A 15,326-nucleotide genomic window follows, 5' to 3' on the forward strand; every position below is an offset into this window, starting at 1 on the left:
CGGTTTTGATATAACAGCTGCTGCCATTTACTACCTGAGCTGTGAAACAGCTGGTAAGATGCATAAAAAATTGATTATCCAGTAGGAACATGTTTATTGAAAATATAATTATTTCTTTCAGTCTAGTGTTAATGTCTCCTACAGCATGTTTATGTGCACTGCTGTAGGCTTTACAAGGTTATTGATTCCTCTGTATAGCAAATCCTACCCCTTTATAACTGTCAAGTAAATGCTTACATTGAGACGATTATATAGAGGAAAGTCATGTTATCTCTTCTTCCAGCCATCTTACATTTGAAAGTCAAAGAGCATATGGTTTAAAGTTTGGTGTTATTTATGTTATATGTACTGACTGAAACATGACAATATATTAAGTTAGAAAAATATTTTTATCCTGACAATTACAACTCTTTGTATGTCAGTATATAGTAATTGGGCCCCAAATTAATGAGCTAACTTGGAAACAAGTCATAATTTTAACACTTACGTACATGTAACACATCTAGCCAGTTTTGTGTGAATGAAATTTTTGTAGCAGTATAGACCCAACTTGCAACCAGCTAATAGTTTTAACAATCATGTAACTATAACTTATCTAGCCAACTTTGGGTGGATGGAACTTTTATAGTAGTGTTAACTATTCAAGTACAGTTTTGTATAAAGTGTAGAGTGATCAGTTTTGGTCAAATTAATAAAATTGAATTACTTTTTAGACTTGTGTGGTATATTCAGCCAGAAACAAGTATCAAAATGTATTCCAGTTGATATATCTGATTGTAGCTGTTAGCTCTTAGTTTCTGTTTCAGCTGTTTCATAAAAGAATGCTCTTTCACATTGCCAGGTAAATCTATAGTTTGTTCAGAGTTTGGCTATTTTTAAATAGTTCTGAAAATAGTAGACTCATATTGGATACTTGGGATGCTGTAGATGCTGTATATTCTTGGTGAACATTCAACAAATATTTATTCTGCTAACAACTAAGAACGTACTTCTTATTCATCAAAATCTGTGAAATTTCTTCTGAAATGTAAAATTATTTCCACAGACTTTCAGCATTTCTTTTAAATCTTTAATTCCCTTTCAGCTCAGAGCATCCAGTCTAGTCTTAATAAGAAAACTGCAAATTTAGATAGAGTAGATATGTATGTCTATACTTATTTCAAGAAATCAGGTTGGCTTCTCTACACTTTCAGGTTCTGTAGTGTCAGCAGTCGTCTTACATCATCATCATAAACTTCAGAGGTTCAATAACTTGAAATTGTGGGAGCTCTTTATACAAAAGGTTCTTGATCTGAAGAAGCAGCTCAATATATCTAACACATTTCCATAAGTAAGATGTCTATCTGCATTACATAAAATAAACTAGATCTACATACTCAACTCTTCTTCTCACTCTTCCATGAATTAATAATGGTCACAAGCGTTAAGAAAATTCAAAACCTTCCTCATTTTCTGTCACATAATGCATTGAATCTGCAATTCACAGCAAAAACTTTTCTAATAAAAAGTTGAAATGGAATATGCATATACCAGTATTCTCTTTCGGTTTAAATGAAGTGTTGACATCTTTTTTACCTTCATAGCAGGTGTCCCACTTACGGCATATAAACTCAGTTTTTCCATGTTTAAACTGAATTCTTTGTTAGTAGGTTTTTAGGGATTACTGGTTATGTCAATAGCTAATTACATGTTGAAAACGTAAATCTTAGTTGCTCTTTACCTTTATAATCAGATTGGCATATGTCTGCTTCTTCTCTTATATGAAATATTTCTTACACTAGCCCTCTAAGACTATGATATTTAGGAAAGGTTTATGAAAATGATGAGGAAATTGGAGCCATTAAATTTCTAAACCATATATTTTCTTTTTTAAGCAATATTAATGTGCTGTGAAAAGTGAGAAAATTAGCACTCTAATTTCATCCTGCCTCTTGATATTTGTAGTTATTTTCATTTTATTTTTATATTTTCAGTGTTTAAACATTTGGGCCTTTTTTTTACTCCTGCTCTGTCTGCTTTACATATTCGTGTTGCTGTCTGCCATTTCTAAAGTTACGGGATATAGTTGTAACACCTGTTTTAATGCCCTTGTCTGCAAATTCTTTCATATGTGTTTTTTTCTGGTTCTTGCCATGGCATTGGGTTGTTTCCTCATGCACATGTGCTAAAGACTTGGGAAAGTCCTGCAGATCTTGAGTTCTCATTTTGTACCTCTTTCTTCAAATGGCTCTCTCCTTTCCAGTATGCTGCCCTTGCACGTGCTAGCTACCTTGGCTTTCCTGAACGGAGACTACTGGACTCTGTTTAGGTTCTCTCTGCCCTGACTGCAATCTGGAAATTCTCTCTAGGAATTAAGTTTGAATAATTGTAGGGATCACCTTATCTTGCCCCTTATTTGATTATTGTCCAATTTCTCAAAATTGATATTTCCTATACTTTGTCCAATTTTATAGTTGTGTAAGTTGTTTAAATCCATTCCTCATTCTTTTCATCTTGGTTGGAATTAGAAATTGCCTGGTTGGTTTTGTTTTTCCTTTTTTTTAGCTGACTCTCTATTTCTGCCAGATTGCCTGACTTTTTCTTTGAATTTGAACAGTCTTAAGGTTGATTCAACCTAAGAAACTCCCTAAATTACTGTTGTAGATTCTATAAAATTCTCTAGCTGTCACTTTATCATTTAAAAATAAATTTAAAAGCTCTTAGCTAGTAGATAACTGTTCATCCATGTATAATTACTAATGTTATAGTAATTTTTCTAATATTTTCAGTCAGTCCTTAATAGTGTTTTGGACTACATTGTGAGTACAGTGGGATTTGGCACAGAAATTTATGCATTATTTCTAAAGACTTTTTAATGAGAAAAAGGTTCCAAGTTTCAAATACATGGTAAAACACTAATCATCTTGCAAGTTTAGGCCTATATAGGGAGAAATTTTAACTTTAGAGATCAAACAGATATTTAAGAAATAGGTTAACAAAAGCTTCCAGTGCCATGTGACTTACTTTGCATAAACTGTCACCCAATGTGTGTTCTTTTTTACTGATTCAAAATTAAGCACTGTAATGGAAGAACAGGGAATCATAGTTTGTCAATAATTGTTTGAGAATATGGGACCAGTAGTTTGAATTTTCCTTTGACTCCTATGCATATTTCCTTCTTTCTGTGATTTTTCCAGTTCCAGTGGCTTATTACAGATCTTCTTTTACCCTGTCTGTCTTTAATTTATAACTCCATCTGACCGCTTTTATCTCTTTTCAGTCTACAGTCTTACCATTTTGGTTAATATAGTTTTTGTGAAGGTAAGGTTTTAAATGTTACTAATACTTGCTTCTGGAATAACGGGAGGTATGATCATGGATAATTGGAGGAAACATGGTTTGGAGAAGTGTACAACCTTGGAGGAAAGGAATAGAGTTCCCATATTTGGTAAGAAATAGGAGTTTTTGCATGTAAAGGACAAGCAGTAATCAATAACATCTATTTAGGTCTTACATCTCTCACTTTGTTTGTCCTGGTTGGGTTTTCTACTAAAATTCTTAATGACTCCATGAGTAATAATTTATCTTAGTAGAACTGTTACTTAGACTCACAATTAAATATCTTTGTCAGTAATGTGAAAGCAATAACTAAATTCATTAAAATGAGGTGATAAATTATAAGAAATCTAGTCTATGAGATCATTATTTGGAATTTTACATATTAGAAATTTTTTCAGTGAATGTTGAATAACAAATTGAATGTATAATGAAATAATAGAATTGCTGTTTTTTTAGGATTTGGTTTTCTTTTGATAGCATTTACTAAAAAATACTCTACAGTATAACATGATTAGGAATTTTAAAAGACATTTGATTATGTTCAAAATTGTATCATCTAATATTCTAACTTTGTCATGAATAAATTTGAGAAAGGTTCTAATGAAAGGGAATGAATTTGACTCGTAATGGTGACCTAACAGAAATTAGAGTAATGTACAAGGAAATGAAAGATACCTATTAATTTAAAATATATGTATGAGATTTGTACTACTCCCTCCCCCCCAAAAAAAAATCTGGATAGGTGAAAATAGAAAAGTTTTGCTCACTTATGGACAATTACTTAAACTCGTTGCCATGAAACCTTATTACACCATAGAAAAAGCCTTTGTAGTATCATCTTGTGAGCGCTGTACTATTATAATGAATATACTTTGGCAAAATAAGTAAACAAATTGATTTTTTTTAAGTTTAAGCTATTTAATTGTGAATGATAATTGATTTAATAGGTCACAGTTCTTTATAAAGCATTTAGCTATGAATGAATTCAAGGCATTTTTGGAATTTATTAATCTTCATAATAGTCTTCTGAGATTATTAGTTAAGGAGTTGGATGGTTGAACTACCTCTGACTTTTCATTTTATCAGTGTTCTAAATGCAGTTTTTGAATGCTTATGTATTGGAGCTCCCATTGTATTGGTCAAATCAAAGATCATCATTTGGCTTTATTTCTGCATTTTTTTGCTTCAGGTTTTTGACTATACTATTCTGGATTGCTTCATTGACTTCATTAGGGAGTAACTGTGAATTTTTAAGCCCTTTTTAAAATTTTTAAAAATATCCTTATAGGTGACATTAACTATTACATTTATAAATTCAAAAAATAAAATAAGAAAAATGTGTTTTTTTCCCTTCTATCTGGAGCATTACATGTTTGTATATAATTCCTGACATTTAGTATAGTAGTACACCCAACCCCTGCCCCTCCTTCCAACCCTTATCTGCCGTTCTACTTTTTGTGGTTTCAGTTACCCATGATCAACTTCAACCTGAAAATAGTAAATGGAAAATTCCAGCAATAAACAATTTATAAGTTTAAATTGTGCACCATTCTGAGTAGGCTGATGAAATCTTGTGCCATCCTGCTGTGTCCTTTGTCCAGCATACCCACACTGTACTCTACCTGCTCTTTAGTCACTTAGTAGCTGTCTCAGTTATCAGATCAGTTGTTGCAGTATCACAGTGCTTGTGTTCAAATAACCCTTATCTTACTTCATAATGGCCACAAAGTGCAAGAATAGTGGTGATGAAAAAAACGTAGTATATAAAGGGTTCAGTACTGTTGGCAGTTGCAGGTACACACTGGCGTTCTTGGAACGTATTCCCCACAGATAAAGGGGTTGTTGTATATATATGAATCTTTGTCTTGCAGGAATTTAGAGTTTTATGTACCAATTTGATACCCCTTCAAGTAAAGCCCAAAACTATGTGGTAAAAATGTCTATCTTTAGCTTGGATATAATATAGAGAGAAAGAAAAAGACTGTTAATTGTATTGCTTCTTAAGCATTAGTATTAGAGTTTAATTTTTAACTTAAAAAAAATTTTCCTTATGTTACTGATGTCCAGTGAGTTACACAAATGATTACTGTTCTTACTTCTTCCTTATTAGAGATAATCTTTGATTCATACTAGAAAATTTTTCGAACAAGAATGTGAATTTTAGAAATTCTATTTGTACTTATTTTCAGTTTGTCTAGAATTTTTTTCTGGCAAGTTAAACTCTAACAGTATCATTTTTTAGACTAATACTTTGAATTTTTATAGATAAATATTTTCTCCAAGTTGAGCAGTTTACTCCTATATTCCTGTAATTTTTCTTAAGTCTTATTTTTAGCAGTTGTCAAAAATAAAACTCTCTACTAGGAGGAGGGAATCTATGAAATATTAAAGTAAGGTTATTTTCAGCTAAACAGAATAATCTTTTTACTTAGTTAGAAAAGTAAGAGTGTTGATTAAAGAAGCTTTGGGCTCTAAAGATAAAGATTGGAAGTTTTTGTGTTTTGGATTTGTGACATTATAATGAAGTCTTGGAATTTTATGTGAGGTTGGAAACCACACTACGTGCTAATTGCCTTGGAAGGTAAGAAAATAAACGTATGTATAGCAATTAGTTATTAAGACAGTAGGTTCTTATATAGAGCCTCAAATGAATTAACAAACCATCTACTGAAATATTTACACTTCAGTTTACTTTATTTATATATTTCAGACCACTCAGCAATTGCTTGAGAAAATGTTTACTAAATCTCTTTAATAAACATCTTTGAGAGGGAAAATTTATAGACATTGTGATGACAGTATACATTTTTATGTGCTAGTTGTCACATGTTTGAAATTGTATATAAATTGGACATAGTCTAGTATCTGTAGAAGTATATCTGTTTTCTAACATATTTTACTGTATACAATCTTTATAGCTTAATATGATTTAACCCATATGTTCTGTTGTCTCTGTTCTTCTAGATAAATTAAATTGGATTTAATCTCTTTATAGCAGCTTTATTGAGATATTTATATACTGTAAAGTTCACTGGTTTAAAGTGTACAATTCAGTGATTGTTAGTATATTCATGGAGTTCTGCAACCATCACTGTAATCTAATTTTAGAACTTGAACATCACCACAAAAAGAAACTTTGTACCAATTAGCAGTTATTCTCCATGGTCCCTGCATTCAATCTTGTATCCACATCTCATAATGGTTTCAGTGATATTCAGGTATTATGGCTATAAATTATATAATTGTTCCTAATTAGACAAATAATGAATTTATGTCTTTGTTCTTTGACATATGTAGTGGAAGTCATAGTAAGTCTTTTTTGTTTTCTTCCTATTACCTCTTTCTCTTTTGCAGGTACTCTAAAGAGTGTCTTGTAAGCTTTTGTTCTCATTTATTTGTTCTAGATACAATGTTACCATGTTTTGGGGTCAGTTCTTTAAAATGTCACTTAATTTTTTTTTTTCTGATTTGGGTGAATGACATGTAGTAGATGAAGATTTTAAAATTATATTTGGTAAAGTGGGATGAAAAATGAGAAAACAGTGTTCTTCCTTTCCAGTACTTACTCAGGCATATTAAATCCATATTTGCTGTTATCCAGCTTCAGACCAATACAGGTTTCTCAGCTTTATAACAGGGCTCATTTGACTCTAACCTCTTGTGTCTGTCATGTGTTTTCTCTCTACCACTTGGACATATTCATGTTAACTTTTTCACTGACATTGTCCTGATACAGTTAGAAACATTAGCAAATCCTAAATAGTTGAAGATATTCTGAAAGATAGATTGCTGCTTTTCCAAATGCATTCCTCTTGTACTCTATACAGATTGCTGACACAGGTTTTTCTTTAAATTTTGATAAACCCTTGAACACTTTTCCCTGTAACTCTCTCCCATCTTTCCCTATAATACCCTTAGCCCAAACATAAATTTTGTGTAACCTCCCACCCCTGTTTAACTCTGCTGTCCTGACTAGTCATTTTGTGTATTCATTTTTCAAAGTATTATTTCTTTCTTCATTCTATAAACAATTTAAGACCAACTTTATTATTGTTAAGTTTAAGGGACGTGACATAAACTGTCACTATCAAATAAAATATAAAATGTATAGTAACCCACCAAAAATATTTTGATTCAGTCTTTTCAGAAAGATGCACATATACAAAATAAAAGAGCACCATATATTCTGTTACTCATCCTACAAAAATGATTATTTTTACAGATATGTAGCTCCTTTAAGGTTAACATTTGACAGCTATAATAAACTAAATTGAATCTTAAAAATATTATTTTGCTTAAGAATGTTGACTAGCGTTTCTGAGGTAGATTGATGTGCTTAGTGTAGTAGATTTTAATCTTTTCTGAGTTTTGAACCATTCCAGAAAAATTTATTTACTCATAAAATTTTTATATAATTTTTGGTAGTTCATAGATTCAAAAAGCTTTCTGCTAATTAATGGAGCCCAGGTCAAGAACCTCTGTTATAGTAAATAGTGAATTAAATGATACATAATCCAATTATAGTTCCATATTAGAAAATGTCCATTCTGGATTTCTAAAACTTTTCTAGTGTGACTCTCTACTTGTTTCCTTATATCAGTCAAGAATTGTTTTTTGTAAAAATATGTTAAAGTGGAGAATCAAACTTAGTGGTGAAATGATGTATTTAGTGCCAGTGATAGAAGAGCAGAATTGATAAAATTATTCAAATATCTTTGAATCATTTGCTCTCTTTTAAAAATATCTGTATGTTTTCATTACCTGAATATAACCAAAGACCTAATAATGCTAGTGCTTCTTTGTAAATATTCCCTAAAGTCATTTTTATTTCAGTCTGTCAAGGTGGTCATTGTGATGTTTTCAGGTAGACTGTAGCATTTTTACTTCCTCAGATGAGCCGAATTGGGACTATACTTTGTGGAAAGTTTTTTTAATATAGTATGTAGACATAGGTAAGAATCGGAATGTCCACTGACTTATTAGTTTCACAGATGCTTCCATAATACTTAGTGTACCCTTGGGTATGTTAAATTATCATATCCTGACAGCAATCCTGAAACATGCCAGTCTTATAAAGCCATATTTCTGAGAACTAAAGCAAGGTTTCAGCGAACCATCTCTGACATGCCATGTTAATTTCCATAACTATCATTACTGGAAGTGGTAGTATTTCTAAGGCATGGAGAATCTTGATAAATCTACCAACTAAAAAAAAATGGCAAAATATCTACCTTATCACTGGGTTTCCAATTGTAAGGTTTGGTTTCTTTCAATCCCAATTGAATCATTTCAAAAATAATGATAAGCATCTTTTTTCTCTTACCTTGAGTTATAAAATAGTTATTTAGGTGTACAATATATCAAAACACAATAACTTAAATTAGTCTATTTTCATTGTGTCTAGTGTTCATATTGTGAATGAAAACCTCATTCTGTCATCTCATAGTATATTTACATATACACATGATTTTTGCCTTAAGTAGAAAAGAAACAGCTGACAGATACATAGGTTAATTTCCTTTTTAAAATTGCAGCAAACTGTTCTATGATTCTTTTGTGTGTTTGGGGCTATTTTGTGGAGAAAGAATTTGTCAGGCAACATTTGAGGGACATTGGCCTTTTGTACCCTTTCCTAAATAAAGTTAAACAGAAACCTGTCAACTCAAGAATAAAATATTTCTTTATAAATTCTCACCTGCAAATTATTGATAATGGAAGGAGCACCTTTTTAATCCTTATATCCCCCTACTCCTCAACAGCTTTTAGATTGTAGATAAACTTCCCAGCTCAGTAATTAACTGAGCTCAGTCATCGCACCCCATATCATGTGATTTTTTTTTTTTTCAGTAGAATACATTATTAGAGCACTTACACAGCCAGTCTAGCTGCAGCAGCCCAGGCGGCAACAGCAGTGCCATTTTTCACAAAGGAAATGTTGAACAGGAGCCAAATGTTTGGTGGCAGTCTGTTGCTAGGAAATCAAGGTCCTGAGGCGATTAATGACAAAGCAAGCAATAACAAGAAGGCAGAATTACAGATTTAAAAGAGAAAAAAGTGGTTGGTGTTATAATTACCCAAAGAAATCCGCACTCATTAAATTGGCTGTTTTTATGATTGACTTTAATTGGAGGTTAGCCCAGATATTTAGCTCCTTTCCCACCCCTTTAAACACACACAGGCACATAATCTGTAGAACTGCAGACTTGTTTTTCTAAGCATTGAGAGGAGCTTGCCCTGTAATTTGATCCCCACTGACAGATGCATTTTCTATGCTGCCATTTTGAATTAACCTATTGTAGAACAATTTTCTTCAGCCCTGTTGAATAAAACATCTAGTCTGATTACCTCCGATGGATTTGATAGAGTAAAAGAATGTACTTCTCATTGAAGTAGATTGTTTGCATGGACTCTACTGATTTTGAACTCTGCCAGTAAGCACAATCATTTGTAATTAATTTTTGAAGAAATTTGTGGGGAGGAGGTAATGAGAGTCACCCTTTTATAGTTTAATGTTTGGGCATCTGCATCAAAACAGTATTATTCTTACAAGAAAGTGTTATTTTTCCAGTAAGATGTTCATATGCATTTGAAAATTTTTTGTGAATCTTCATCTATAATGTTGATAATTTTAGGAATAGAATCTTGTACTTATGTGCTCTAAAATGACCCTTCTTCCTCCCCACCCACAGTATTTTAATTATAGGACTCAATATGCTTCAAAGCAACCTATTGTGAAACTGTTTTTAATATATAAAATATTTAATTTAAATGATTTTAAGATCTGCCTGCTTCAATAAATCTTTGGTGTATGTACCCAAAAAAAAAAAGAATTCCTTTATTTAAATTTTCTGTGGTTTGATAAAATATATTACCAGAAAATCATTGATCAGTCTTTCATGTACAGTACCAGACGAAGCATCACAGTTTATTTACCTTTCAGAGGCCTTAAGAATAAAGTTACATGATGCCACTGCTCTCCAGATTTTTAATCAAACCCTGGAACAAAAGAGCCAAGCACATTCTATCTGACAATACACACAGTGCTAATCAGATGCCAATGCCAAGCTGTCTGCTTTGTTAAATACTTAGCTTCCTAGAGGCAGGAAGACAGCTGCTATAAGTATGATGAAATTTGGTAGTTCAATCTATTTTTACTACCCTTGGGCTGCTAAGATACCGTTAATTTAGACCACCCCAATTGGTACACTTTAGGAAGTTTTTTAAAGAGTTTGTCATTAAGATGATAAAACATCGTTATTACATTGAAAACCTTCTGTAAGTTTTACATTTGACAGATACCTACTGAGATAACCCCAGCATGTAATTTACAATAATATAATGGTTGTAATTGCATTTTGGAAAAAAAAAAAAAAGAGGAACTATAGGAGACAAGTGCTTCCTTTAGAAGAGGCCAAATATTATTTAAAACGTTAACATAGATACTACCACCAGGGGGAGAAAGCTAAACTTAAAGTCTTTAACTGGTGATAATACTGCCAGTAAGTGGATTGTGCTGCTTAGACCCATATAGTTAACCATATCTCCAGATGATACTGCCTTTGGGAACGTGATTCTCAAATTGTATGTGAAATCTGTACTGATTTAACAGACTACTTAAATGTAAGTAAAATGGAAACTTCCAAACCTCATTTTTTTTTTTCTTTTAAGAGAGGGTACAAATAAACAAGCTGAAGATTTTTATTATATTTTTTAAACTGTCAATCTACTTGAGCTATCCTTCTGAAATTGAATTCTTCAGATCTATGATATTGGGTAGCTGTCAGTGTATCCACTAAGATTAAATAGTCACATAATTGATATACCAAATTGAGTAGTCTGTAAGATAATTTTCTTTTTTTTTTTTTTTTCTATTATTATCATTTTATTCAAAATTTATTTTTCCTTCTTTTTTTTTTTTTTTTTAAACATCTTTATTGAAGTATAATTGCCTTACAATGGTGTGTTAGCTTCTGCTTTATAACAAAGTGAATCAGTTATACATATACAATATGTTCCCATTTCTCTTCCCTCTTGCATCTCCCTCCCTCCCACCCTCCCCATCCCACCCCTCTAGGTGGTCACAAAGCACCGAGCTGATCTCCCTGTGCTATGCGGCTGCTTCCCACTAGTTATCTATTTTACATTTGGTAGTGTATATATGTCCATGACACTCTCTTACCCTGTCACATCTCACCCCACCCCCTCCCCATATCCTCAAGTCCATTCTCTAGTAGGTCTGTGTCTTTATTCCCGTCTTGCCACTAGGTTCTTCATGGCCTTTTTTTTTTTTTTTTCCTTAGATTCCGTATATATGTGTTAGCATACTGTATTTGTTTTTCTCTTTCTGACTTACTTCACTCTGTATGACAGACTCTAACTCCATCCACCTCATTACAAATACCTCCATTTCATTTCTTTTTATGGCTGAGTAATATTCCATTGTATATATGTGCCACATCTTCTTTATCCATTCATCTGTCGATGGACATTTAGGTTGCTTCCATGTCCTGGCTATTGTAAATAGAGCTAAAATGAACATTTTGGTACATGACTCTTTTTGACCTATGGTTTTCTCAGGGTATATGCCCAGTATTGGGATTGCTGGGTCGTATGGTAGTTCTATTTGTAGTTTTTTCAGGAACCTCCATACTGTTCTCCATAGTGGCTGTATCAATTTACATTCCCACCAACAGTGCAAGAGTGTTCCCTTTCCTCCACACCCTCTCCAGCATTTATTGTTTCTAGATTTTTTGATGATGGCCATTCTGACCGGTGTGAGATGATATCTCATTGTAGTTTTGATTTGCATTTCTCTAATGATTAATGATGTTGAGCATTCTTTCATGTGTCTGTAGGCCATCTGTATATCTTCTTTGGAGAAATGTCTATTTAGGTCTTCTGCCCATTTTTGGATTGGGTTGTTGGTTTTTTTTGTTATTGAGCTGCATGAGCTGCTTGTAAATCTTGGAGATTAATCCTTTGTCAGTTGCTTCATTTGCAAATATTTTCTCCCATTCTGATGGTTGTCTTTTGGTCATGTTTATGGTTTCCTTTGCTGTGCAAAAGCTTTTAAGTTTCATTAGGTCCCATTTGTTTATTTGTGTTCTTATTTCCATTTCTCTGGGAGCTGGGTTAAAAAGAATCTTGCTGTGATGTATGTCATAGAGTGTTCTGCCTATGTTTTCCTCTAAGAGTTTGATAGTGTCTGCCCTTACACTTAGGTCTTTAATCCATTTTGAGTTTATTTTTGTGCATGGTGTCAGGGAGTGTTCTAATTTCATACTTTTACATGTACCTGTCCAATTTTCCCAGCACCACTTATTGAAGAGGCTGTCTTTTCTCCACTGTATATGCTTGCCTCCTTTATCAAAGATAAGGTGACCATATGTGTGTGGGTTTATCTCCGGGCTTTCTATCCTGTTCCATTGATCTATATTTCTGTTTTTGTGCCAGTACCAAACTGTCTTGATTACTGAAGCTTTGTAATATAGTCTGAAGTCAGGGAGCCTGATTCCCCCAGCTCCATTTTTCGTTCTCCAGATTGCTTTGGCTATGTAAGATAATTTTCTAGTTCATTGTCCCTACACTGTAGTTGTGGGTTTGTTTTTGTTTTTGTTTTTTAAAGTGTTTCTAGTAAACCATTTACAATTCAATCCTAAACATTTGTGTGAGAAAAGCTTAGAGGGTCCTTTCTTGGAGAATATTTTCTAAATGTATAAAATAGGTGCTTGGGACTAGAACCCAACTCCTAACCATGAACAATGTCAAAGTTGATCTCATACTCTCACATGTCTTTTCTCCAGTCTAGAACTCTGAAGTGATAGATTATAAGCACTCAACCATAACTTTTAAGCATTGACTCTCCTCACAGTTTTAGGTATTATTTTGTGAAGAATCATGAGTTTTAATTTTTACACTCTGATTTTTAATCATTGAGATGTTAAAATTACAAGTGATGGGGAACGAAAATCATTAACTACAAAGAAGACACACAGGTTAATTTTTTGGGTGATAGAACTGTTCTTGTATGGTACTATAGTGGTAGGTACGTGATTCTGTGCATTTGTTAAAGCCCATAGAATTGTACATCACAACAAGTTAACTTGCAAATGCTTTTGATGTTGGGAATCCTAGGATTAATGCAGACTTTGACAAATGAATCAACCTGTGTTACAAATATATGACATCACCTCACTGAAGGGGTGTAGAAAAAAGGAGCTGACCTAAGTAACTTTGGAAAATGGTGTCTTGACTGGAAAATGTTAAGTTAAATACAGAGGAACACTATAGAAACACTGTATTCTACTGGGCAGATTTGTTTCTTATAGGAGTATGAGTTTTAATAATTCTGAGCCCACTTTGCATATATACTGGGGTTGGATAAATATCTAAATAGATGAGGGATGGTGGGATTCAGGTTTCTCACTGTCAGAGAGGGATGTTACAGATAAACAAGATAAGCCGGGGGGAAGGCTAAAATAAACCCTGTGGTACTGAGTTAGAGTTGGAGATAATAGTATGAATTCATGTTCAGCTTAATATGTATAAATGGGTAGATGCAGAAATAATTACAGGTACATGTGTACACATGGGTTAGTGTACATACATACATTTCCTAGCTCTGTCACCTGAGAAGGCTTAGAAGCAGTGATACCCCAATAGCAACAGACACACCCAGCACCCAGATCTGGGTTTGAAAATACTATTCTCCACTAAAAGGATCCAGGGTTCCTTGGAGAAATGGCTGATTCTAAGACAGGGAAAATGAACTTGTAGTATCTTGTATTCTTCCATGAAACCCATAGCCCTGATCTAATCATGAGAGCATCAGACAAATCCAAACTGATGGAAATTCTACAAAATACCAAACAGTACTCCTCAGAACTCTAAAGGTTATAAAAAATAAGGAAAAACTAAGAACTTGTCACTGATAAGAGGAGACTAAAGAGATATGACAACTAAGTACAAAGTGGTTTCCTGGATTGGAACCAGAACAAAAAAGGACATTAGTGTAAAAACTGGTGAAAACTGAATTAGGTCTGGACTTTAGTTAATAGTAATACACCAAAGTTGATTTCTTAGTTTGGACAAATGTGCCATGGTAATGGAAGATGTTAACATTAGGGCAAACTGAATGAAGGGCATATGCAAACTCTCTTTATTATGTTTGGAGTTTTTCTATAAATATAAAATTATTCCCAAATAAAACTTTATTTAAAAATTAAAAACCTGGGGACTTCCCTGGTGGTGCGGTGGTTTAGAATCCACCTGCCAATGCAGGGGACACGGGTTCAAGCCGTGGTCCGGGAAGATCCCACATGCCGCGGAGCAACTAAGCCCATGCACCACAACTACTGAGCCTGTGCTCTAGAGCCCGCGAGCCACACCTGCTGAGCCCGTGTGCCACAACTACTAAAGCCTGCGCGCCTAGAGCCGGGGCTCCGCAACAAGAGAGGCCACCACAGTGAGAAGCCCATGCACGGCAACAAAGAGCCCCCGCTCTCCACAGCTAGAGAAAGCCTGTGGGCAGCAACTAAGACCCAATGCAGCCAAAAATAAATAAATAAATAATTAAAAAACCTGTGTACCCACCGCCCATCTTAGGAAACAGAACATTACCAGTATCTTTGAATCTCTATGTGATCCTTATGATCCCATGTCTCTTTCCACCCCCAGTGTAACCATTATCTTGAATTTTATGAATATTATTCCCATGTTTTTCTTTATAGATTAACCACATATGTATCCCTAATCATTCTATCACATCCCTTAACCTTTTAACATAATTTGTCTTCTTTGCTACTTTCTGGATAATTTCTTCAGATCTATATTCTGATGTTTCTAATTGTGTCTTCAGTAGTGTCTAATATTCTTTTATGCCTGTCCATTGAGTTTTAATATCCATTACTTTATTTTTCACTTTCATTTCTTTCAGATGTGCTTCTTGTTTCATCATTTTGATAAACTGTGACTCCTTTCTTCCGTTTCTAATCCTTTCATTTCTTTAC

The 15,326-nt window shown here is 33.6% G+C and overlaps 1 protein-coding gene across 4 annotated transcripts in view; it reads left to right on the forward strand.

The window, feature by feature from the left end:
- The window catches only part of ADK (adenosine kinase), a 511,904-nt gene that overhangs the window by 274,868 nt on the left and 221,710 nt on the right, over window positions 1-15,326 (forward strand). The window lies entirely within an intron of this gene.

This window comes from Eschrichtius robustus, chromosome 7 (genome assembly GCF_028021215.1).
Source record: "Eschrichtius robustus isolate mEscRob2 chromosome 7, mEscRob2.pri, whole genome shotgun sequence".
In the NCBI taxonomy this organism is placed as follows: domain Eukaryota; kingdom Metazoa; phylum Chordata; class Mammalia; order Artiodactyla; family Eschrichtiidae; genus Eschrichtius; species Eschrichtius robustus.